Here is a 27527-nt window from a genome sequence, read left to right as displayed (position 1 = left end):
TAGGAAACTGGTCGTTGGTGCCAAAAAGGTTGGGGACCACTGTATTAGGCAGCAAGCTAACCTAAGTAAGCAGGGCCCTGCTGCGAGGCACACCTTTCTACCATACACCACCTGAAGAACAGAAGAGGCTGAGAGCAGGAGAACATCAGGCAGGGAAGGTGGCCTGGGCATTGGTACTGGCCACTTCCAAGTTCAAAATCTGACTGTAGCATGGTAGCTGGGTAACTGATAACAACAAAATGTGCCAGGCTCATTTTTATCATTTATATAATGCGGACAATAGTGCCCATATTCAAAAGATGTGTGAGGGTTAAGTGAGATAAAATGCTTATCCCAGTGTAGGCATCCAGGAAGTACTTACTTTTTTAAATGATTAATTCCGTGCTCACAACTGCCTATGGAGTTCAGTATTTGGAGAGTTGATAAAACCAGAAACAAACCATCTATTTGGGACCAGTATTTAAATTTTGCACAGCTTTCTTAGCCCTTTCTTTTGGTAAAGCAGTTGGAAGTCAGGATAAACATCATCACCATCATCATCACCATCACCATCATCACCATCATGAGCATCAGGATCAACATCATCACCATCATCTTCACAATCACCATCATCATCATCACCATCATCATCACAATCACCATCATCATCACCATAACCATCACCATCATCACCATCACCATTACCATCATCACCATCATGAGCATCAGGATAAACATCATCACCATCATCTTCACAATCACCATCATCATCATCATCACCACCACCACCACCACCATCATCACAATCACCATCATCATCATCACCATCATCACAATCACCATCATCATCATCATCACAATCACCATCATCATCATTACCATCATCATCACAATCACTATCATCATCATCACCACCATCATCACAATCACCATCATCATCATCATCGCCACCATCATCAGGATCAACATCACCATCATCATCACAATCACCATCATCATCATCACCATCATCATCACAATCATCATCATCATCACTATTATCATCAGGATCATCATTAGCATTATCAGCGTCACCACCACCACCACCATCATCATCATCATCATCAACATTGCTATCATGTGGCAAATATGGGAGTAGAGGCCATGGAGACAATGGCTCAGTGACTGAGCTGCTGCCAAAGCTGTACCTCCTGTTCTGTGATTAGTGCTGAGTTTCTGGGGTAAGTTCTGGGTCTCAGGCCTCCTGAAATCCTCACTCTGCCCCTCTGGGCAACAGGTTTGCTAGAGGAAGAATCAGGCCTCATGCTTTTGAGTCTCAGGAGTCCCCTTATTGGCTCTAGACATATCAGCAGGGCTTCTATGCCAGGGTAAGTGTTCTCCACACTTAAGAACAGCATCTGCTCCATCAGAATTGGAGCTTTCTTTGAAACCATTCCTTCCTTTGAGTGACCACAAACAAAAAGAAAGCAGCTGCAGAGGTACACACAAACATCAAGATGTTAGTAGGATGGCTGCTTGCACTGAGCAGCACAGGCTCACTCCAGGAATCAGCTCTACATCTCAAACGCTAATCAGGGAGGAAGCCAGGAATCCCAATTTCTGTTCCAGTTAATGAATGGGAGAGAAGAATCAGAACTCTGTTTTGTTTTTCCACCAAACTGATGACATCATCTTTACTGTGCCACATGAAGCACAGCCCTGATTCTGAAGAGCAGAATAAATAGTTTGCGTAGTATGTCTCCTTAAAGTGCTCCAAAACCAGGCAGGGGCCTGGGGGTATTTACCTTGATCCTTCCTATTCAGCTGAAACTGTAGAACACATGACAGGAGGAAAAAAAACACATAGCTTTAAGATGAATGAAAAAGATCAAATATATTGGACATTGTGTGGCTTTGTCTTTGGAATCTCATTGAGTGTTAAAGAACTCATATTGCTGGCTTCTTCCTTCTTAGAAAATCAGTAAATGATTCCTCATTATGCAAGTCAGTCAAATTTTATTATTACTTGTACCTTAAGATTCTATGAATACGACCACTGTCAGGAATAGATAAGTTTCACACTGAAGGTTATGTGATGGACCACTGACAAAGGCAGAAAGAAACCCTGAACTCCAGCTGAGAACCCTGAACTGAATTGGGACTGCAGAGGCCAGCCCTCCACCTCAAAGGCAGGACCTACAACCATCCTTGCCCACCCTCCACCCCTGCGCTCTTTCATAAAGACACACAGACAGAGTACCACCGGCTGTGGCAGCCAGGACTGGAGCAACAAAGATCATGAACTGTAGCTGCTGCCTGTGTCACTTCTCTTGTGGGTCTGCAGCTTCTGTGTGTCTGCATGTGCGTATTCTTGGTACGCACATGGCATTCTTGGTCCTTGGTGTTTGCATGTGGGCTCTGCTCTGGGAAGGAGGCAGTAGAACAAGGGTGGAATTGAAGGTATCAGCAGCTTCTAAGCCTAGTGCCCTGGATCATCACTCCACCTTCCTTCACTCCGCTCTGCTGTTTCTTTGTTCCATAGCACTTACAACTGTCTAACATACTATGTGATTTACACTCATTCATGATGTTTAATGTCTGCTAGAACGTAAGCTGCACAAGGGCAGAATTTCTATTCTTTTTTATCCACTCACAGATTTAAGCACCTACAGCAGTGGCTGGCACAAAACAGGCACTCTATAAATATTTGTTTAATAAATGAATGTTTATCAGCCATTCTAATTTAGATTCTAGTTAAGCAATTGATAGGGCTGCAGGCCAAGACCTGTTCATGTGTTTGAAATATTTACCCTCACCCCCAGCCTTTAGGCTCAAAGCTGCTCCCGGTCTCCACAATGCAGCTGGCTGTCCACAAAGCAATCACTGTCACTTGGTAAAATTGAGGAGGAAGTAAAATATTTACTGAAGCAGAAATATTGGGGGTTCAGTAGCCTGGGTTGTTTTCTCTTAACATCTGATGACCACTGACACCCCAACCCCACCTTGGAATTTATTTCAGAAGGACATAAGCCAGGGTATGATTCTGATCTATGATTCAAGAATATTCAAGGTTTTTGTTATACCTGCAAATTGCTCATATTGCCACTAACTGCAATCAGAAAAGATCCTACCTTAAATGCCTTTCTATCCTCAGAATGCCTCACACATTTGTTTTCAGTAAATGTTTGAGAATGATCTTGAAAGTATGCGAGAGAACAGAGAATAAAAATAGAATCAAGCCCAAGCTGGGGATCTCTCAGCTTCTCCCAGTTGCTGAGAGGTAATAATTAGGGTAACTATATAATTTTTCACCCAAGCCAGGACAACTGGCATAAACTGGGACTGTCTTGGGACGATTATACAGATGACTCTCTTAGGTATAATCAGCTTCCATGATATTAGAAGATGGGAAAGGACTAGCAAAGATTAGTGCCTCTGACATGTTAAAAGCTCTGTGGTTTGCATCCTACTCAGTTTGCATTCAAGGGTCACAGATGTTGATCAAAATATTCATATTGCCAATTTGCACTAATTTCACTAGTTTGTAAGTATCAAGCAAGACTGTTCAATAAATGACCTAGCAAATTAATCTATTTTCCCCCATTAGTTTCTGACTTTTTAGCATGACAATACCAGACACCCTGTTAAAGAAAAGGCCCTTCAAGCTGTGTAACTGACGTGTTCGGATTCCTCCTTGGAGACGCATCTGTCTACTTACCACCCCCGCCCCAGCCCACGTACCCCTTCCATCCCAACCAGGCCTCTATTTTTCAGTTCTTGCAGTACAATCAGAATAAGTAAAAAAGGACCCCGATTTTCCAGAGGGACCATGCAGTCTGAAAAGGTATATCTTCAACATCATTAGCAGTTCATCTTCTAAAACCTCAGGGCAGCCCCTAGGCAGCCCCTCCTGCAGCACCCCGCCCCCTTCCACCGCCACCCCTCTCTTTTGGTGTCGGCTTATCAAATTAATGAAGCCTATCTAGACGGGAGGAACTTGGGGTAGAAGACAGTGGCTTAAGAGCAATTCAATGCAAGCCCCTCCCTCTTAAAAAAAAAAAGAATAATGGGAAAAAAATTAGAATTTCTTTCTCTTACAATAGGAAGAGGAAAGGGAAATGGTGTTGGGGGTGGGGTGAGGGGTGGCTGTGATTGTCTCCTAGTTCCCTGAAGGAAGAGATGTCTATTTACTTTTTCTGGCTGAACATTTGCATGTTAAAAAGGCACAGCTCCTTTGTGGGCAGGATTTATCAGGGCCACATTTTCTACTTGATAGGGCTGGGTAAGAGTGCTGGGTAAGGACTCCAGGTAAAGGATAAAGCAACTTCCTACGACCTTCCCTCTCACCTTTTTATAAGACAGTCCCCTCTATCACGCAGAGAATCTGGGAGGCCAGATTTCGTGGCCATGTGTGTTTGTGCAGCACGTTGGCGGGTGGCAGGAGGCAGAGCCCACCCTTGGCCGCAGGCAGCCATGGGCTGGGTGGTAGCTTCCTCCTGCAAGGCACAGAGCACAAGTCAGTGCCAGTAGAGCCTCCCCAGTCCCCTGTATCCGGAGAGGCAATTTGCAGCACGAGGTACAAAACACATCAACATCTCTCATCACGTCACTGACCTAAATATAGACAATGACTTCAAGGAAGAGGAGGAAAAAAAAAAGGTGCACATTCTTTTATACCTGCAAATGCTGCCGAGCTCTTCAAACAAGCACTGGCAATGAGGAACAATAGATAACCAGTCAGATGTGAAGGGAGAAGAGAGGAGGGATGGGTGTTCTAGGATGATTGCTGTGATAAGGCCATTATAGTTTCTCAGTGGAACATCAATCCTCATTTGTAACCCGGGGTCTGGATATCACTTTGGGAGCAGTTTTGTGTCCCTTGTCGGCTTTTCCATGGGAGCCCTGTGGGAGGAAGGGGGTATCTGTCGCAGATCTTCTGGCTAAACTGGGCTGGCCTCTTCACTGGCTGGGATGGGTCTCGAATTCAGAGAAGCTTTTTCCTTCCCACGTGAGAAGAGTGTGCTGTTGGTGTCTTTGTTACTGAGCAGCCTCCCCTGGCATCCACTTGAGCCATCCTGACCCCGGCCCCCACCTCAGCATCCCAGGTCAATGTCCCTTCCACCCTGGAAAGCCGACATGGGCTGGCTTGCTTGTGTATGCCACGAGGAGTCTCAGGAAAGGGTAGTTTTCCCTCACAGTGTGAATTCAGAGTTGGGTCGAGACTTTTAAAGCTGTGTTCATAAGAGTGCTTACCTTCTTATTAACTTGGGGATTATTCACCTGCTGGGTGAACAGAGGGCCATATTAGAAGCTCTTATGAACACGAATCGCATAACTAGGGACCTTGGGAAAGATACCTGAACAAAGCATTAAGTATGGATAGACCGGTGGCTCAGCAATTAGGACACAATTGTGGACAATCAATTGCTGAGGAATTGTCACATGGCTCTTACATATTTTGAATGCTCTTCCTGTTCCCTCTGACAACTATCTGCATAAGAACAGCCTGCACAGAGGCTCCCTGAGTGTAACATAATTGCCTGCTGTTAGGGAACCAGCAAGCCTCTTCAGATTTAAGCTGTCCAGAACTCCATCATTTAGGCTGAAACACAAACCCATGCTCTTTTGTGTTAGCAAAACATCCACAAATGTAACCATCGGTTTGTTGCTTCAGAGAACACAGACTCGACCCTTGCAGACACATACTGCAGCATCACACAAAGATCCCTCTCCCTTTGGAAAAATAGAAAATAATCAAAAGAACGCCACTCTCATACAAGATAGGGAAGCTAAAGGCACCACTGAAAATGAAATACAATAAAAAACAATGGAAGAATCCCAACAAGAGTTGAGGACAAAAAGAAAGTAAGCGAGAAGTTCTAGGTAAAAATGAGTAACAACAATTCAGAAAAGGATCTGGCTAAAGCAGAGCTGTGAGTGCCCAAGGTTAATACAGAGTCTGATGTGCATGACAGGAACGTCTTGGTAGCTTCCCTGGCACAGTGACCTCTGGTACTTACTGTTCTTCTGGAAAGTGAGGAGAAATCAGAACATGGAAAATAGGGAGGTGTATGTATTCAGAAATAAAGACACCCAAAGAGTGACAGAAAAAACGGCATTAGATTTCAAATACCAGTTTAAGACGACCACAACCAGAACAGGAATCTAGCTGCTCTATGATGTGTAATAGGAATGGTTCTCAACAATGCCATTCACCAACAAAGACTGACTGCTGAGGGTTTCTGAAAAGGAGCTGTGGACTGGCTTAAGGTGAAGATGCTAAAAGATCCTGACACAGTAACAGGAATGCCTTTTTAGAACCTGTGCTTCTATTGGATTTTGGCTTCTCTACGCAGATTCCTGGAAACAGAGTCTCTGGGATCGGTGAATGCAATTAAAAATTACAAAGGACTAGAGAGGGAAAAAAAAAAAAACAGAAAATAATTTGGTCAAGAAGAAATATGCCCAGAGTCATTTTTTTTCCAATCCAATATCTTTGTTAATTAAGCATTTTTCCAATCTATGATGAGAATACTAATAATAATCTAATACTATACTACTCATTACTAATAAAACATATTTATGAAGTGGAAATATAATGTGCCTATTTCCAAAATGTGGTTATAAATGACTTACTCTAAGCCACAATTTAAAATGGTTTGAGAAATGAGTCTTTAATAAAGAACTGATGAGGATGATGACTGCTGATAATAATTCTATTTGGTAAGATTATGTGGTTTGCTATGGCAATTTGAACTGAGGTGATTGCCTCAAAAATTACTGCAAGTAACTACTATAAGGAAATTTAATTGGTGATAAATACACTGATGGTGTGTCAACTCTTGAAAAAGCGAGCCTGTGACGGAAGAATCCAGCATCATTTCATCTATGGATTCTATTCATAGTCATTACGGTGCTGCCAAGATGTTATTTGTCTGGCACACTTGCACATAGTAGGGATTTAAAAGGTGAGTGCATAAGCACCTATAATTGGTCCTCTATGTAGGTTCCTACATAAAATTATAGTTAATCATAAACCCATTAACATTTAGAAAAAAACCAATTATAACATGGCTTAGGATGGAGCTGTAATAGCGTTTGTGATAGTCAGTGACGTGGATGCTCCACATGGTCAGAAAGCCTTGATGTTAGGACACCAGGATCTAGCCTGAGCTTTTTAAAAAGAATGAAACAAAGCAAAACAAACAAATACAACCCAAACACACTACCAAAGTTCACTTTTCTTTTTAATGGTATTACTACACTAATAGGCCAGGGTGTGCTTGAGCAAAGCATTTGCTAGAACTTCTCTGTCCATCCCTTTAAACACAGAGAGCTAAGTGTCCTAGTGGACCTGTACAGATATCACATACACATTGAATCCTACTAAAAGACTAGGCATTGTCTGGAAAGTGGAACTCCACGGAATAAACAAAGCCCTGAGCATCATGGGGTTGAAAGTCTAGAGACGCCAAGCAAATTAACAAATACTTAAATACAACATAATAAATGATAAATGTTGCAATGAAAGTGTGGAGTAGGCACTTCATGGAGATGAAGGTTGAAAATGGGCAAGAGACGGCTTTGCAGAAGATGCACTTCTTTTTTTTTTTTTTTTTTTTTTTTTAAAAAAAACCCCATAGTTTTATTGTCATGAATTATGGTTTTTACTCACAAAACAAAAATATACATGGAACATTGACTTCAAGGGTTGGTTAGGAAGTGGAAATCCGGTGGCCTCTCCCATTGTCATGGTCCTGACATAGGGCTGAGAATAGGTGATTCCATGCTTGAGCCCGGGAGGTGGAAGTTGTGGTGAGCCAAGATCATGCCACTGAACTCCAGCCTGGGTGAGAGTGAGACCCTGTTGAAAGAGGAAGGAAGGAAGGAAGGAAGGAGTAAGGGAGGGAGGGAGGAAGGAAAGAAGGAAGGAAGTGCTGGGCGCGGTGGCTCACGCCTGTAATCCCAGCACTTTGGGAGGCTGAGGCGGGTGGATCACAGGGTCAGGAGATCAAGACCATCCTAGCTAACATGGTGAAACTCCGTCTCTACTAAAAACTTAAAAATTAGCCAGGTGTGGTGGCGGGCGCCTACTTGGCGCCCAGCTACTTGGGAGGCTGAGGTGGGAGAATGGCGTGAACCCAGGAGGCAGAGGTTGCAGTGAGCCAAGATCATGCCACTGCACTCCAGCCTGGGCAACAGAGCAAGACTCTGTCTCAAAAAAAAAAAAAAAAAAGGAAGGAAACAAAGAAGGAGGAAGGGGAAAAGGAAAGAAAGGAAGAAAGAGAAACGAAGGAAGGAAGGAAAGAGTAAGGGAGGGAGGGAAGAAGGAAAGAAGGAAGGAAAAAGGAAAGGAAGGAAGGAAGGAAGGAAAAAGAAAGGAAGAAAGAAAAGAAAAAAGGAAAGAAAAGGTGATTCCTGAGTTAAGCCTTAAAGGATTAAGGACTAGTAGAAGTTTATGAGTCAGATCAAGTGTGGCCAAAGCATTCCAAGTAGAGAAATAACCTGTGTGAAGCCATGAAGAGCCTGTGTTTGAGGAACTGGCATGGTAAATTGCAGAGGATGTTATGAGGAAGGGGAAAGAGATGAAGCCAGGAGGCAGATGAGGAAGCTGAACATACCAAGGGGTCTGGATTCCACTGTACAGTGACGGGCAACTCCACAGTAATTCTGCTCCTATTTATATTAGTGACTTGTATACTGGCAGAGTAAGCAGGAAGAATGACAATGACAAGAAAAATACAAATCTTACCAGGTCAGGAAAGTATTAACACCCAAATAGATTCACAAACGCTAACTGCTCTTATGCTATGCTAGGAAAATCTTGTCTATGTTATGTTATGTGAGGTTTATAACGGAGTCAAGCACCTTTAGGCTGCAAACAAGTTTTGCTAATTTTTATTGAAGTCTGCATTGGTCAAATGACATTTGGAATTTCATATACAGATCTGGGAATATAACTTTTAAGAAAGATATCAGTTATTATCAGCATGTCAGAAAGAGGATAGCCTTTGTGACCATGGGTCAGATAATCATGTTAACGTAAGGAATAGTGGAAGGAACTGGCCATGTCTGAGTTGGGAAAGAGAGCTAGAGAAATATGAAAGCTTTTGTTAGCTCTCTAGAGGTTGCCTACGAAAAAGGGTAGATTTACTCCGTGTCACAACGCAGGAACAAAGTGGAGGTTATATAGAGAGAGATTTCAGCTGAGTACAAGGAAGGACTTTCAATTCATTCTATATCCAAAAAATGAAAGTGGATAACAGGCAAGGACTCCACGGCCATCTCGTCAAAGAGTTTTGGAGGAGATTCCTCCTCTTGGCAAGAGGTTAAGCTGGAGGACCTTGACAGTCCTTTCTCCCCAAAGATTCTCCAAAATGTCAGTACATCCTGGCTATATCAGATATCTGTAATTTCAAAACAATCAATGATCCTATATAATTTATATCTCTGGAAATCTAGTTCATGTTAAAATAATCAACTATACTTTTGCACACTGTGCTAATTTTTAACGAGGATTAAAAAAAATAAGACATGATGCTATTATTTCTCCTTTCCTCAAGGAGGCATGCCACATGATCCCATGGACAATCACCGACCTCTTACGAAATTGGGGACTGATCCTAACTTGGCATTAATTAGGAAGCAGAAATCATTCAGACATAGTTATACTAGCAATGGAGGTTTATAATGTACTTTGAGGATACAAAGGATTCCTTTGAGTTATGAAACCCAAACAATAAAAGCAATATTGACAGAGTGCTTAGGGCATATTGGGTACTCCACATTCTGGCTATAAGGAGATTAGTAAAAAATGAGACATTTTCTCTTCCAAATTTGTACCAATGACACAATCATGGCCACCAAAACCCCTCAGAGAATAGAAGAGGTTTCAACTTTCCCATAATCAAAGGATAATCAATGAGGTCATGGTGAGGAGGTTTCCAATTACCTGTTGCTAAACCAGTATCAGTATCAATTTCATCCACCAGAGATCTATTTCCACCTATGATTTATCATAAAATCCTCAGGGTAAAAAATAACATTAGACTGCTGTTTTTAAACTTTCCATTATTTTTAAAAACCCAAATGAAGATCCTTGGATCTTTTTTGGGAAAAATAACACCTAAAATCTTAAAATAAAAAAATCTAAATTAAGAAAACATTTGAAGATTCACTGACACCAAGTGCCAAACTCAAACCCAAGATCCCAATAAGAGACTTTCATATTAGACTCTCTTATTGCAGTTAGTTTTCCCATATGACAAATACAACACTCTCTGTTTATTGATAAAGGCCTAGCAATATTTTCTATCCCCGACCAAGAGGGTGTGGTCTTGCTGACTCCAGTGATCAAGTTCAGAACCAGAAGAATATTTCTCACCTGACAAAGGAACCAAATATATGCACACACTGGAGCTTAACCTTAGACCCGAGCATGGGATCACCTTCTCCTGTGAGCACCCAAAGCCAAGATCCTAAGCATGTGGCCAGAAGAAAAAAAATCACTTAAACTGAACATGATATCCTGGGGAACAAAGGCCAGCACTATTCCAGGGAGTTGATCCTTCCCACTTTTTTTTTTTTTTTTTGAGACCGAGTCTTGCTCTGTCACCCAGGCTGGAGTGCAGTGCTGCGATCTCAGCTCACTGCAAGCTCCGCCTCCCAGGTTCAGGTAATTCTCCTGCCTCAGCCTCCTGAGTAGCTGGGACTACAGGCACCTGCCACCACGCCCAGCTAATTTTTTTGTATTTTTAGTAGAGATGGGGTTTCACCGTGTTAGCCAGGATGGTCTCGATCTCCTGACCTCATGATCCACCTGCCCCAGCCTCTCAAAGTGCTGGGATTAAGGTGTGAGCCATCATGTCCGGCCCCCCTTTTTTTGAGGCAGAATCTTTCTCTGTCACCGAGGCTGGAGTGCAGTGGGGCGATCTTGGCTCCCTACAACCTCCACCTCCTGTCAAGTGATTCTCATGCTGCAACCTGCTGAGTAGCTGGGATTACAGGCGTGTGCCACTATGCCCAACTATTTTTTAAATTATTATTATTATTTTTTATTTTTAGTAGAGACAGGGTTTTGAGGTGTTGCCTAGGCTGGTCTTGAAGTCCAGACCTCAGGTGATCTGCCTGCCTTGGCCTCCCAAAGTGCTGGAATTACAAACGTGAGTCACCGCACCCGGTCCCTCCCATATTTTAATAAGGATTGTTCTCCTCAAATGTGCAGGAGGCTTAAGGGAGGAGTTGGGTGTATTTACCATCCGTACCACTCATTCCTCTAGGGTGGGAAGAGAAGCTATAAAAAGTGAAGCACTGTTCATCTTTATTCACTGTTTCCTCCCAACTTCATTCTTCCCCTGTAGATGGACCTTGTGTTTCCCACACTTTCCTCTGGGATTGACCCACCAACAGGAATTGTGCCTGGTGCCTACTTACTAAATCCTCAGCCTCAAAAGTAAGGATGTACAGAAGTCATTACTTAAAAAGATTTTTTTTAAGGTGTGACCTTCATATTTAAAGTGAAATGTGCAGAAAGGCAGAGGTCCACACGATCATGTAATCTGTATAAACAAATGATCTCAATGGTTATTCGGCAGTCAGTTTAAGTATCTGATATTTGTCCACATTATCCTGCAGTGATCAGCCTGGATTATTCCTCTTAAATTTTAAAAAATAACCTTGGAAGAAGGGAGACGCATTTCCTTTATTTCTAGTTAAGAAAAACAACAGGCCAGAGAGCATAACAGTAATTTATGATTTTGTTGGTGTATTATCATCCAGTAATAAGTGCAACTTGAAACTACCAATTATCTCATGAGAGGGGTATCACCTTTTCTGTTGTGAATGACTACATCGATAAACGTAGGTTCAGCTCCCTCACTCTTCGTCATGTCACCAGCAGCTTCTCAGCAGCAGAAGTGAGCCAACCAGGGAAGCAGAGGAAAAACAAAAACAGTCAACACACAAACACGTAAGTTAGTCCAGCCTCTGGCCCGGGAACCCAGAGAGGGACAGAGAAAGATAGGGGGAGGGGCTGCGTGGAAGCGCCTGGAGCAGTCGGCAGGTCACACACACGCGGTGCTCGGCGGCAAACTCAGTTTACAAAGAGACATCTGTTCCATTACTCCAATGCATTGTGGCTAATTACATCCTGGCCCGTCTGTGAAATGACAGCCACTTATTCTCCAGTGAACCGTAAAATCTGTACATGTTCGATTTGGGGAGTGGGAGAGCAGAGGCGTGGAGGCTAGAGTGGGAGGAAGAAGGGGGGAAGCCAAGGGGAAAGAGAAAAGACAGGAGAAAACTGAGAAACAACACTTCTGGCAAGACTATCACAACCCTAGTGGAAGAAATCTGATGAGAAATACAGTGCTTCGACTCTGAGTTCGAGGCCCTAAGTTTACCATCCAAGAATTTGTTCTCACAGCTGTTGCTTTTCCTTGTTATTCAAAGGCTTCAGCACCAAGGGGCGGCCACTTGAAGGTCTCCATCATCATTAGGCAGGGGTTGTGGCTTGGGGACAAACTGACTTGCCCATTTGCTTCAGTCCCCAGGGGCTACTGATGGTGTGGGGGTGGGGGCTCTCCACCAGCTCTTTAGAAGAATGAATCACAGTATCCCTTCTCACACGGGGACCTGAATTAGCAGAAAGTCTCTTTAATAGATTGTGCTTAGGCTGGGGGGTGGGGGAGTGGGAGGAAACTGGGATCTTTAGGAGGAAAACTCAGTGAAAGAAGTGGAAAAATCAGGTTGGGGGCAGGGGGATGCTCCCCCTGCTTTCAGTTGACATTGAAACTTTATCCTAACAAAAATCCAAAATCACTTATGTAACTTGGTGACAGGTACAAGGGAAATAGAAATGGCAAATAGAGAACACTGCCATTTTGAAATGAGACTCCAATCCAGCATAGGTTTTAATAGGAAACTTATCTTCATTCCTACACAAAAGCTTTCTGTTAGAGGACTCACACAGTTCTATTGGAATCTATACTAGACACAACTGATGATATAGTGGAGTACTACTGTGGTTAAACATTGATCTTTCTTCCTCTTGCAACGATACCATACTATATTTTGTGGATCACAACTGTGGGCCTGAAAGATCTGGCAGCTCTCTGGAGGGAATAGTTACCCAGTAGCTTCTCCTTGCACCGGCCACTGGGCAGTTTAGTGGCGGTAGCAAGTAGACTGGGCCACTTCTCTATGTGGCCTGGGGATCCCGTGGATGGCCAGTGCCCTCCGTAAGACCGCGCTTCTTGAAGGTGCATCGCAGTCACTGGGAGCTGGCAAACGCAGACTCCGATTCAGAGGTCTGGGCTAGGCCTGAGCTTTGCATTTCTAATAAGTTCCAAAGTGATGCTGATGCTGATGGCTCCCTGGAGAATACCCTCCCTCACAGACACCTGCCCAATCCTCATTAGGTTGGGCTAATGTGGGGGAAGGCTGGAATATAACACAGTTCCTCTGACATGAAGCGGTGCATTTAATTGCTCTAGGAATTTTACTAATTTTGAGTCTAAATAATTTTAACGACTCTGTATCAACCACGGAGATGTCATAAAATTGATCAAAGGGTGACCACCCCTTTCTGGGAGAAGGGGGAGGGAGGGTTAAATCTAGTTAGAGATGTGAAATCTAGTTAGAATGAAATGTGAAATAAGCCCTGATTTTATGTTTACTCCAAGAAGTGAATTTTGATCAGTGCCAAGGGAAAAGTAATCTTAAAAGAGTTCTGGACTTTTGTTCATGTTCTACTAATATGTTTCCCGTTGGCTGAGGAAACAAGCAGCTCTGGAAAAAATACCACTTATAGGGAGAGGAGAACAAGACAAGGGGGATCTCCCCTCTTCTGATGTGTATTCTTGCATAGAGTTTTGGATTTAACTAGAATGAACTAAAGTTTAACTCAAGTAAATGTTTTCACTAAGAGCAGGGGCTGAAGAGAGGTGACCCCTTCATCCAGCTCAGGGATGGCCCTGGGTGTCAGCAGTGTGCATAAGCACGCTTGGTTGCATGTATGTTTATACTTCTGTCCTGAGTTAGTAGTGAATGAGTTTTAGTTTTTGCCTCAGGGCGCTTGATATTATGCGACAAATTCTAAGTGTTCAATGAACACTGTCGACTGACTAAAGACATGTGAGTTCAGCTTTCATTTATTATTTGAGGCGTCCTGAGGCTGATTTTGTTTCAGTTCTTGATATATTCCTTCCAGACTCTGAACCAATGGCTTTCTATGAACCAGAAAACAGACTAGTCCGTAACTGAGGTTAAAAGTCCATTCTGCAGTGGATCCTAATATACAGATACCCGTGATAATATTATACAGACTGGAAAAATAGTTTTAAGGCTGTAAGGAGACTAGAGAAGATCTAATTTGACTTCTCTAATTTATCAACAGGAACCTGCCCTATTTTTACTCAGTTGCCTGTGGTCATTGAGGTAGGGTGAGCTCTTTGACTTGAGAGTTTTTTATATTGCATCCTGCTGCATCTCCCCCAAAGTTTCATATAACTTTTCCAAAGAGGTCCACAATTTTCTTCATACAATGACAGAAGAGTCAAATGTTATTTTCATGAAGGAACTGATTGTGGCTCAAAGGAAGTAAAGTTAAATGCAAAGATGACGGGAAAAATTCCACCTATATAATGGAAAAGAGAATAACATTATAATTCAGGGAGCTGAGATTCAGGAATATATTTTTGATGCTTACTCATGAAGGTGGCTGGGTGAGGGGTCTGGGGACTGCACCACAGGGGGCCAATGGGACTGTGCAGGAGACAGTGGATGACACAGAACCTTATCAGGGAAGCCAGTAAAGATGGTGGATCATGTGACCCTCGGCCCTCTAGGGCTGAAATGCCAGTAAGAAGATATTGAGCCTCACCATTCTGTCTCTTCACTTTCATGGCAGTTTCCATAGATAAACCACATCATAAAGTGAACCAAAATAACAGACACATAAATAAACAGGTAAATTCACATAGGACCCCAAAGGTGTTACAGAGACCAGACACACATCTACATTTCAGCTCCTCAATCAATTTGTCTGTTTCACCTGAGTATCATCTGCCAGCTCATCAGTAAATGAAAAAAAGCTAGAAAGGGCAGTTGGGAGAAAAACATCAATGCCATAAAAATCACAGACCTCGGCAGTATAGGATTGGGGGGCAGGAGGTAGGGTGATGACAGGAAATACCCTCAGAGGGTTGTTATGAGAACTATTTCCAATTCAAAACAACAATGATGATCCTCTTTATTCAATTATCAACTTCTGCTGTCTTAATGCCATGTTTAGGGGAGGTCAAATTACCAATTAAAAATGGCATACGACAGTTCCAGCAAGCCAGTCCCAGGAGGTTAGCCAAGTGCCGGAGCCCTCCTTTGACAGAATGGCGAGGGGCCTTTTTGGCTTCCTGGCTCTTGTGCCCTTCTCTAGAGATGCAGGAATGCTGGAGAGCACGGGCCTATGTTGTTCTTGGTGGAATACAGCATCATTCACACTTACTAAGTTGCTCCTGCAACTTGGCTATTTCTCTTAGACAGTATGAGAAACTTTCAGATCTTTAATTTGCTAAAGAATTACTAACTCCGGCCAGGTGCAGTGGCTCAAGACTGTAATCCCAGCACTGTGGGAGGCCAAGGAGGGCGGATCACCTGAGGTCGGGAGTTTGAGACCAGCCTGACCAACATGGTGAAGCCCCGTCTCTACTAAAAATACAAAAAAAAAAAAAAAAAAATTAGCTGGGCATGGTGGCGGGCACCTGTAATCCCAGCTACTCGGGAGGCTGAGGTGGGAGAATTGCATGAACCTAGGAGGCAGAGCTTGTAGTGAGCCGATATTGCGCCACTGCACTCCAGCCTGAGCGACAGAGTCAGACTATGTCTCCGAAACAAAACAAAACAAAACAAAATCACTTTTACTACAAGAGCACAGTTCGGTAATCAGATAAGGCAAAGAAAGGCACTTTCTCCTACATCACAGGAATATTTTATAATACAATTATAAGGATAGGCCAGGCACTGTGGCTCATGCTTATAATCCCAGCACTGTGGGAGGCCAAGGCAGGTGGATCACCTGAGGTCAGGAGTTCGAGACCAGACTGGCCAACATGGTGAAGCCCCATCTCTACTAAAAATACAAAAATTAGCTGGGCGTGGTAGTGCACGCCTGTAATCCCAGCTACTCGGGAAGCCGAGGCAGGAGAATTGCTTGAACCTGGGAGGTGGAGGTTGCAGTGAGCCAAGATCACACCACTGCACTCCAGCCTGTGCTACACAGTGAGACTTGGTCTCAAAAAAAAAAAAAAAAAAAAAAAAAAAAAAATATATATATAGATAATAAAAATCTTTTTGGCTGGGTAAATAAGAATCATTCTGTACTGTCTGCTTAGATGGAAAGGCTGGAGGATAAGCTGGCTGGGAGATCTATTCATGTTAGATGAGGCTCCCAGCGAGGGTATGGGTACATCGGCCAAGCCTGGGTTGGGACATGTTTTCCCAGATCACCATTATAGGATGACACAAGGTAGCTGGAGGCCGCCTTGTGTGTGCTGCTCCAACAAGGCTCCCTCTGTTAATAAAGGAGATTTTTGTTTGGTCCCAAGGCTACTCTTAATTGTGATATTAGCATGTAAGTGGATCTACAGTTAATTTTTGACCAGGCACTAGATTTTTAGCTTTATTTTGGGGTTTATTTCTTTAAAAATACTGCATTTCAGCAGTATTGCCCTATCTTACAGATGATTCCCTACCCTTGAGATATTCCTTCTGTCTCGTACATTTGGAGTCTAATTTTGGGGAGGAGCATATCCATTAGATATTGCTCAATTCAACTTTTCCTTCACCCCGAGCCTCCCTGCTTTGTTTAGTTTGAGGAAAGCAAGCCACTTTTCTTAGAAAAAGGAATCTTAAGCTTAGTAAAATGCATTTCTGAGACCAAGAGATTCTGAAAGTGTTGCTGTTCAGGTCCCTGAATCAAAAATTTTTATTCCTGGTTCTTCTAAGATGCTTTTTCCATTCCTTCTCTGGTTAATTGGTTGCATTGTCCAAGTTTTCCATAGGAAAAATGGTGTTCTGCTATGTTTGGGACAAGATACTGTTCTGCATGTTCTATTTCCTTTCATCCTAGAACAGAACAACTTTTATTATTATTATTGCTACTATGAAACACGAACTGCCACTTTCAAAGTATCCCCACAGAATCAAGATGTGGTGTCCGCCTCCCTTCACTTGATTTGTAATGGTGAGGTTAACAATGGTGTCACGATTTGCTTGGCCCCTTGACATAGTGTCAGCAACATAGTTCTAAACAGATTTCTGAGATCTTCTCTTCTGACCCTCGGCTGAAGTCACTTGAAAACATTCATTCTACAAAATTCAGGTGGGTTAAGTGCCAAGCCTTAGCCAAATCCTCAGTCAAGCTTAAATGTCTTAAGAGAACTGATTTCTTGAAGCCAGGTGGCTTGCACATCTGCAAGTCTGATTCATAGACACCACTTGCCATCAAGAACACGCTGGCATCATTCCTCATCAGAGCAGCCTGTGATCCCCACACACGCCCCTCCCCACTCATCACAAGGAACAAGGTCTAGGTGAAAGATTCAGACAACAGCACCGGATCCTCTGTTGGCATCAAAAGTCCATTGCTGTCCACCATGACATAAGTCAGATCCTCTGGGAGCAAGGGGGTCGAGGGGCGAAAGTACTCTTGAAACACCACTACCAGAGTGGGGGGCTAAGGATCAATTGCTTTTGCCATGTTACCCACACCTTCTCAAATACAAATGGTCATGAACTAGCTCATCTTCTGCTATACAGCACCCCATCCAAGTCCAACAGATCTTTTTTTTTTTTTTTTAAATGGAGGGTTCTTTCGTTGGCATTCCTTTCCATCCTTCCCCAAGAGGAATCAAGTTAGGGAGCAGATATGCAGCGTGTGTGTACACCCAGCATGTGTTTTCTTGTTCCCACCCTACATTGTTTGTTGAAATAAATATGGAAATAAGGCTGAGCAAGACAGCCAAGCCAGCCAAACTGAAATAAATTCATCACTCATGGGCTCTCAAGGGATGGAAACCGTGCATTTTTTTCCTAAATGATTATTTCTGAAGCACTGAAGGAATGGCTATATCACTAATGAGGCCTGTACGCCATGACTGCTGATTATAAATGACCTGCAGAGAGACGAGGAGATAGTGGATATGAAGGGGAGATGGTGGCATGGAGGTGAGGGGAAGCAGCTGCTGTGGAGGTTGCAGCTGCTGGTGGCCAGCAGTGGGGATTACTATCCAAAAGCAACTCTCCCTGCACTTCTGACCCAGCAGTACACCCTCAGAAAAGCATAGAATTATTCTGTGTGAATTCAAGTGAGTGGAAAGGAGTCAAAAGCCCACCAAAGATAGAAAAACATCTTCTGTATAAGTCTGTATATCACCGTGACCATCTCTCTTTTCCTGTGCAAGGAAATTTTTGGCAGCATCCCAGGATCTGGAAAAGACCTGGGTGGATACTGCAATGACATATAAACCACACGAAGACACTACATGGTCCCCTGGCTTCTGGTCCCTGGGATCCTCCCTTCATAGCTATGTACTGGGCATACAGAAAAAGAAGGTGCAGATATAAGCGCAGTTCATAAGTGGGATGAGAGCTGTCCACAGAGCAGTTGGTAAATTCCAGGCCAGGTGGACAACACTGGACTTGCAAAGTAGGTATCCTAATGCTTGGACTGATCAAGCCATGACTAATCTTAACAAAACTACAAAACTTCTCAGAGCTTCGTGATTCGGTGGCACTCTTATTGCATATGATGGGCTTTAGGGAAATGCCAAATACCTCCTGGCATGCCCCAGCAAGAATCACCCAGACAGAAGCCCCCGTGCAGTGTGAGCAGCGGCTGGATGAAAAGGCCTGGCAAGGAGGATTCTCGACAAATGAAGGGATCCAGTTCCCAAGGGCAAGGGCAGGATAATGCAGTAGTTGCTTTTCAAAATGAGTGTATCATTTAACTTGAGAAAATGCACGAATTATCCTTACATCCTTATGAACAGGTGGAGGTGGGGAGGAGCTTTTGCAGCCTGTTGAACTAAGAAGCTGTGACAGGGCGTGAGATATGTCAGCAATGCTGGTGGTGCCAGAGGTTTCTGAAGGTAAGGAAGATACTGCTCTCTCTGCCATGGCGGCCAGCGAGCCTCACACATCATGAAAGGTATCCAGAAACTTCTCGATTGTTGCATGCATTGTCCTGCACATAGTTTCATGGACATAGAGTCACATGTGGCAAGAGTGAAGGCCTGGGCTCTGGCTCTTAATGCAACAAGGGCTCTGGCCATTCTAGGCTATCAGCAACTCATGTGGTCACAGTGACTGCAAAATGAACCAAGGCCTCTGGGCTATCACCCTCCATATCCTAAATGACTAAAGGGATAACAACATAGAACCAAAAGATATGTGGCTTCCAACATTATAAGAGAAGTATGGTCACCAAATTTATCAAGGCAATACTCATCCGTAGGGAGGCAAAAGGAGAAAGACATAAAGGACTAATTATAAAGGTTTACTTAGCTTACTTTCACGTTTTAGCCTTGGGGCTGTGCAAGAAAAACACATGCATTTAACTCCCTCTCTGCAGACCTTTTGGGCAACAAAGAGCCACACATCAGCAAAAAGAAAAGCAATCAAACAGCAGGCCCCAGCATTCTCATTCTTCATCACTGGGGTGAATGCCATGCCCAGCTCTTTCTCTCTCATCTTCTTCATGTAGGGTCAAGGAACAAACAGGGTTCTCAAACAATCAAACAAAGAAAAGAATTAAAAATCACCCATTTCAAGATGCAAGCGCCTTGCCTTGTTGCTTCCAACAGGGGAGCAGAGAGAATCCCACCAGATGCTGCTTCACTATCGGCGCTGACGCTTTCTAATGAATCTGACCCCTGGCTGCAGCTCTAAAAGGGTGCAGCAGTGTGTCAATGTAAACAGCTAAACCTAGTGTCATGTCAAGTGGTAACAAGGCCACTGCTGGTGTTTTACAAGCGCTGTGCACTTAGCAGATAAAAATGAGCATCCTATCGCTGGCCCCCACAAGTCACACTTATCAACAGTGAGAAGAAACAATGCTTTGTTTGATAGGTGTTGCTTGGTGCCAGTGACAGGAGGTTACATTTCTTACAGGCTGCCCATTAGCATAATGAAAAGGCAAGTAACAGCTGCATTAACAAAATCTTTTTGCATGTGTCCACGGTGAGCCGCGCAGAGCTTCCTGATGTTCCCTCTAATAAAGAGAACTAATTACCCTCCACAGTGCCACCTGGGCTAGAGACAACCAATGTCAGGAAAGGGCTTTGACAAACACATTTATTTGTCCAGGACCAAGTCCAGGGCCAGCAACCCCCATTCTTCCTGGTATCAGAGTGGAGCCAGATGCACACAAGATCAATAAAAGGTCCAGAGTTCACTGCAGGCTGGGGGCAGTACCTGCAGACAAGGCATCCCCTGGGAAGACTAGGGCTTCCTGCCTCCGCAGGGGTGATGCTTTCAGAGCCCATACGGAGTACAGATCAACCTGGGCACCGTGACCTGACATTGGGTTGAAGTTCCCATCTGAAACAAGCTGAGAGGTTTGAGGATGCCAAACAAGGAGTTTAAAAGGAAGGGAAGGTTGTTTTATTCATGCGAACATACCTGCTTTTTAATAAAAGAATTTTAAGCAGGTAACTATTTGTCGACATTATTATCCCCTGATTTTACATACAAGGAAACTAATTATGGAATGGGTAAGTGACTGTATCACATATCTAAAAACAGGAAGAGAAAAGAACTCACGTTTACTGCATTCAATGAGCATCTACTCATTACCTAGTTTAATTCTTTCCACAATCCTAGAAAGGAAGCGTTTTTATTTTTATTTTTCATTTGTTTTGAGACAGGATCTTGCTCTGCCACCCAGGCTGGAGTGCAGTGGTGCAGTCTTGGCTCACTGCAACCTCCGCCTCCTGGTTCAAGCGATTCTCATGCCTCAGCCTCCCAAGTAGCTGGAATTGTAGGTGTGCGCCACCACGCCTGGCTAATTTTTGTGTTTTTAGTAGAGATGAGGTTTCACCATGTTGGTCAGGCTCGAACTCTTGGCCTCAAGTTATCCACCTTCCTTTTTTTTTTTTTTTTTTGAGACGGAGTCTCACTCTGTTGCCAGGCTGGAGTGCAGTGGCGCCATCTTGGCTCACTGCAACCTCTGCCTCCTGGTTCAAGTGATTCTGTTGCCTCAGCCTCCCGAGTAGCTGGAATTACAGGTGCGCGCCACCACGCCTGGCTAATTCTTGTATTTCTAGTACAGACGGGGGTTTCACCATGGTGGCCAGGCTGGTCTTGAACCCCTGACTTCAGGTGATCCACCTATCACAGCCGCTCAAAGTGCTGGGATTACAGGCCCAAGTCACCGTGCCCAGCCCAGATCAGCTCCTTTTGTTAGCCGCAGATGCTTTCTCCAACCTCTTTTCCCTCTAAAGAGAAGGTAAGACTAAACTGATAACTTATGGCATCTGTTCCTCCCGAAAGCTCTACATGAACCCACCTGATAATGGGGCTTTGGCAATTACCTTATTTCTTCCAACCCAAGTCCTCAATCTACTGTGGAGCTCAGCATGCGAAGAAAGATGATGCCATCTATCTTTTGCCCAAAGGTGAGTACATACTAAGACGTGTCTACTCTCGGGTCCATGTGCTCAAATTTAAAAAAGACACCAGGCAATAACTTGATATGTCACAGTTTTAGATGTACTACCCAGTCCCAATACAGGGAATTAGAATATTTCCAAAACTCTGAACTCAAATCCCTACTTACACTACTGACAGATCTTAATTACTTACATTTAAGGACAAGGCAAAAGTAAAACCCAAAATCTGGTGAGTTAACATTCATTCCCAGTTCACCAAATGTTTTGCCAGAAAATTTACAGGATTACTTATTCATAGATGTAGGTAATTATATACAGTCGAAGTTTCTCTAGAAATGACTCCTACGGTATCTTAATTCGGAGTCTTCTAATGAAATTGCTACTATCTCCAGTTTGTTTATTTTTATGTTTTTATTTTTTTATTTTTAGACAGAGTCTTGCTCTGTTGCCCAGGATGGAGTGCAGTGGTGCAATCTCGGCTCACTGCAACCTCTGCCTCCTGGGTTCAAGCTATTCTCCTGCCTCAGCCTCCTGAGTACCTGGGACTACAGGCATGCACCACCACGCCTGGTTAATTTTTGTATTTTTAGTAGAGACGGGGTTTCACCATGTTGTCCAGGATGGTCTCGATCTCCTGACTTTGTGATCCGCCTGCCTCGGCCTCCCAAAGTGCTGGGATTTCAGGCGTGAGCCACCGCGCTCAGCTACTATCTCCAGTTTAATAACCAAATTATTACTGTCCTGTTTGGTCTGATCGTGTCCTAGTCTGGACCCCAGCTTCTGTTTCAAAAAAATGAGCATTTCCTCGCTTCCTGAGACCTTACTGTTTGGGTCTGATGAAGCAACTTCCCATGGACGGCATTGTGGCCACCGAGAGAAACCCCACCCACCAAAGGAGAAAGCTTTGCCCACAGGGCCCCCGGGAGGTGCCATTTTCATCTTCTATTGCACTGCGCTGACATTTTTAAATTATAATGACTCCATATCCCAAATGAGTCCTAAGAACATTCTGAATCAGCTAATTAATAAATCAATTGCTCTTCAGGATGGCATTTTTCAAATTCACAACTAATATGTGAGGTGCGAGTAGAGTGGAAGTCTGCAGCTGCTACACCTCTGGCTCTGGTAGGACCCAGCTAGTTCCAAAACCTCTGCTGTGCTCTGGCTGTAAGCAAAACACCTTCAAGTTTCTATGCATACTCTTTGAGTCCATTGGGATACACATTTTATCATCAGAGACAACATCTTATGCAATAATGAGTAGTTGCCTAAAGAATGAAGAACAGGAGCATCCCTACTAATCAGACACTCAGTGTCCCATATGGTGATGGTAATTGAAACATCCTTCTGGTCACACTGTTGATCTAAGATTAAAATCAATTAGATGCCACTGTTTAGATGTTGGTGGCATTCTGGTGTCTTTTTCTTGTTCGTCAGGCACAGAGATGAAGTGGGAGTTAACAATACCAAGCAAGGCATCCTACTTCACCAAGAGTGGACCACTGGTGAACTCTCAGTCCCTTAAAACCTGATGTTTTCTACAGGCTTCAGAATCACTGCCAGCATCCTGAAAATCAGTTGTGACAATTAGGCTGTCAGAGCAGTGTGTACTGCTCTTAATCATCTACTTAGTGTCTCTTTCTTGGTCATAGACTGTACCCTCCTTACCACTGCAGCCACACGGCTCCTCTTCACATGCTGTTATTGACAGTGTGGGTGGGATAGCGGGATGGTAGGCAGCTGCCCAAATTTTCTGTTCATCAGTAATGGGATGACATAAAATGAGACCACAGGACAAGACTGCAGAGAGCTTGGGGACAGGTTGAGTAAGAGGCAGAGAGCCGCTGTCCAGATGCCAGAGGGCTGAACAAAAGCCTGCCATTGGTTTAGTTCTATTCTGGCTCACACTATTCACCTTTCTTTCTTTTTGATATCATCAATATGGTTTTTCTCCTGAAGGGGACTGTCTCTCTCTCTCTCTGCCCCAACACAGCATCCCTTTTGATGAGATAATGGGTGTTGACTTGCAGTCAAATACTAAAGCCTGATGGCTCCACAAATTACTTAGACAGAATCTAATCCTGAGGGTAGGTATCAATGATGGGGTATGTGTGTGGGGAATCTCTCCTACAGAGAGGTCACACCGAAGAAGTAAGAAGATGGGAGAGAAGAAGTGAGGGTGGTGACAGAGACGGGGAAGGAACTAGACATGTGGCTGCATTAGACAGAGTACACAGAAGGGAGGCCTGATGTGGACATTGGAAAAGGTGTATCCATTAAGAATGAAAATAGAAAAGGGCTTTTTAATTTCAAGTTCTGGGTGTCTGAATCAGGTCAAATTGGCAGAGACACATAGGTAGAAACTGAAGTTAGAAAAATTAAGTAAGTGCAAGGATATCATATTTTGCTGTATAAGTTCATTTCTAAACATACAGACGTCAGAGAGTTTTGATAAATGCTCATATTCTTTTCATGATTGTACTAAGATCTCACACAGTAAATGACATCAGGTCTTAGAGTGGATTGAGACCAAGACAAAGCAGGAAGTTACTTTGAATAAAATTTTACTCATCTCAGTATTTTTGGATGTTTCCTTTATCTGAACTGAAGCACTTCATATGATGTCATCTCTTATTTTCTCTTTGGCAGTCTCCTTTATAAATCTATGGTGAATGGTATATAATAGTTTCATCGGTACCACCATCCCCTTATACTTGATATTATGATAATTCTGAAATACAAACTGAATAAATACATAGGTAGGTCATTTTCAAAATGATTTTTATTTGCTCAACAGATTGAATCTGTGCAGTAGTAAAATTACAGTTCGTTAAGTAAATCTTGAGTCAGAGTAAGGTTTAGCAGGGTAATGTTGATCTTTAACCCCTTTGTCTAGAATATGTTTTTAGGAGTGGGAGGAAATCCCAACATCTATATAAACAGAGAACTCAGAGTTTGAAATGCTCCAAGCAGACATTCTTATAGTTATTTGTGACAGCTTGACGGTGACAAAAATTTCAGGTGCTGAAATGCTTTCTCCTCGGCTTATGAATGGCTTTTTATGCAAGTCTTGATAGATCATTTTGTGCCTTCATTTTCCTACCTACAGATTGCCAGAAGCCTTGGTGACTGAACTATGGCTTATAAGAAGGTAGCACCGTACTTTATTTTTATTTTACTAGCCAGACTCCATCACCAAACTACACATTTTTGTCTGTAAGGGGAAGAGTTTAAGAAAGAAACGACCTACTAATAATAGGTTAAATATTATTTTATATTTAAAGACGTATTTTATTTTATTTTTTGAGACAGGGTCTCACTCTGTCACCCAGGCTGGAGTGCAGTGACACAATCATAGCTTACTGCAGCCTCAACCTCCCTGGACTCAGGTGATCCTCCCACCTCAGCCTCCCAAGTAGCTGGGACTATAGGTGTGCACCACCACACCAGGCTAATTTTTGTATTTTTTGTAGAGACGGGGTTCTGCCATATTGCCCAGGTTGGTCTCAAACTCCTGGGCTCAAGCAGTCCACCCACCCTGGCCTCCCAAAGTACAGGGATTACAGACATGAGCCAACGTGCCCAGACTAAATATGTATTTTAAAATAGCCATTAGTTTACATGACTTTTGGTAGCAGACAGAACTTTTCTTTACAGGCACAGTCTTCAAAATATAGCTCCATTAAAACATTTTTGCTTCTGGCCTTCTCCAGTATACTTTAAATACCTATTGCATGGCTTTATTAGGCTATCCTTTAATTTAGAAAATCAAGGTGATTCATTTTAATTTTTTGGAGGAAAATTGTGTGTTTTTCCCTGTGAGACTGTGTCACAATTCTTTGATAGCACAAAGGTGGGGAAAACCCCAAAAGTGTAATGAGACTGGATGGATCTGCTTCTTCCCACATCATTCAGTAAGATTTTCACAGTTCACACTTAGGATTTTTCTGAATCTATGAGAAGACAGGCCAGAGACAGGGTAATGGGACTCAGCTCTGACTGATTTGCAAATGGTACAAATTTCACTACTTGGCAAATCTCCCTCCCTCCATTCTTTCCTCCTTTCCTTTCTTCTTCCTTTCTCAGCTTTCTTCCCCCTCCCTCTTTCCTCCATTATTCACATTGTGTGTATATATATATATAGTGTAAAAAACAAAACAAAAACAAACAAACAAAAATATATATGTGGTTCTTTTATTCTGGGTTAGCCTAGACCCCTTTTCATCCAGAATAGTGTGGGAAGTTGGGTGCAGAGGGCAGCATGGAGAATATAAGATCACTCAGATTCAATCCGTTGAGCAAATCATAAAAATATTGTTCAAGGAGTCCTGCAAGAGTCACACGGAATCCCACAGTGCTTGTTTTACACATGTTCCCATGCATACCTGATAGTGTGTCTCTCCCTCAAACACTTGGGACAGCTCAGTTCATGGGGAGGTAACAGATAAACTGGAACACTGTTTTCTGGGCTTCTGTACAAAGCCTTTTAAATTTGATTTAGACAACTGAGAACTGATTAAGAAACAAAGTGCCACTGCTAGCACTAGGAAGTTGATTGCCCTGGTGAACAGGATCAATTAAGTACAGGAGGTAAAATCTTCAAAAATACTTTCTAGCTGTGCCCCATTGCTGATCACCAAACTCATGGTAATGGAAGAAAACATGCTTCACCTGATTATTGTGATAACTGAACACACTGCTGCTTCTATTGTTGTGAAAGGCTTGCTTGAAAAGGAAAGTTAATCTGGAGGGATGGATGACTGAGTGGCAAGCCTAGGTCACAAAGCACAGCTCTCTTCACCAGAAATCTACATGGGACTCAGGAAGAAACAGAATTCAGGATATTTTGTGTGTTTATTTGTTTATTTGGTAGTATGTTTGATCTGGGCAGGAGACTATTTTAGGGATCTCCAATCTCATCCATTTGATCTATTTTTCTTTTAAGCATGTGTGCTTAGTAAATTACATATTGTAAGCGACCCTGGGGTGTGCAATCTTATCTCTTTTAATACACTTTTCCATTCTGACAAGGAGCTTCAGTGGCTTGGAATAATCCTCTTCAATTGACAAAAGAAGCCCCCAATTTCTAAGTTTTTAAACCATTAGTGGCTGATCAGTTGCAACAAATATGCTGCCACTGCTGCTGCTGCACCTAATGATTGAATTTTAAATATTCATGATGGATGGATGTCTGTGTGTGTGCACAGAAATGACAGCATCGACGGCTGCTTCTCACCAGGGCACCGTTAAAGCTGAGGCAGAAGCTGCATATGTCAGATATTTTCTGGTTAAATATTCCAGTCATTAAAAAAATTATTCTCATATAGATCCAGAAGCATTAATGCGTGAGATATATGCATCTACAAACACAACAATGTTGAAATGAGCAGAGTCCTTTCCTCAAAAATAGCCCTTTAATGATTGAACAAAAAACAACATTGAACACACCAGCAATTCTGACAGTGGCTATTTTTGGGCATTGTGATTTTTGGTGATTTTAATTTTCTTATTTTTGTCTATCTGTACACATTATTTTTCTAAGAAGACAAAAGTTCATGAAAAATCCCAAGCAAAGCAAAATAATATCATAATAAAATGTTGACCACTAAAAAATTTTTGAGAGATATGCACTCACATCTTATATAAATAAACACAAAAGAAGAGAATAGAGTAAGTTTTGTCTAAGTTTTAGCTATGAAATAGGTGGGAAGTAAGATTGTTTTCCCTCTCAGACTAGAGAAAAGGCAAGTCAATTTCTAGAGGAAATTCAATATACAGGATATAGTGTATAGTGATCAGAAAAGGGACATGGTTTATACTATGAAATTACACCAAATGTATTCTTTGGTCATCATTTTGGGTTCAGATTATAAACAATTAAGATAAATTAGCTGAACTGAAAAA

General features: G+C 42.8%; 2 protein-coding genes and 1 long non-coding RNA gene across 10 annotated transcripts in view; 1 reads left to right on the top strand and 2 right to left on the bottom strand.

Moving 5' to 3' along the window:
• The window catches only part of MAML3 (mastermind like transcriptional coactivator 3), a 436667-nt gene that overhangs the window by 105085 nt on the left and 304055 nt on the right, over positions 1-27527 (bottom strand). The gene's annotated exons all lie outside the window — the stretch shown is intronic.
• NDUFC1 (NADH:ubiquinone oxidoreductase subunit C1) overlaps positions 1-27527 on the bottom strand; it is an 829703-nt gene that overhangs the window by 525712 nt on the left and 276464 nt on the right. The window lies entirely within an intron of this gene.
• On the top strand, positions 1088-11417 carry LOC126954630 (uncharacterized). Its single transcript, XR_007725669.1, has 3 exons — positions 1088-1199; positions 10255-10414; positions 11319-11417. It is a non-coding gene; the product is annotated as an uncharacterized LOC126954630 (long non-coding RNA).

The sequence above is a fragment of the Macaca thibetana genome, chromosome 5 (genome assembly GCF_024542745.1).
Source record: "Macaca thibetana thibetana isolate TM-01 chromosome 5, ASM2454274v1, whole genome shotgun sequence".
Classification (NCBI taxonomy): Eukaryota; Metazoa; Chordata; class Mammalia; order Primates; family Cercopithecidae; genus Macaca; species Macaca thibetana.
The sequence above is the reverse complement of the archived record's forward strand: the minus strand, read 5'-3'. Positions and strand labels throughout refer to the sequence as shown.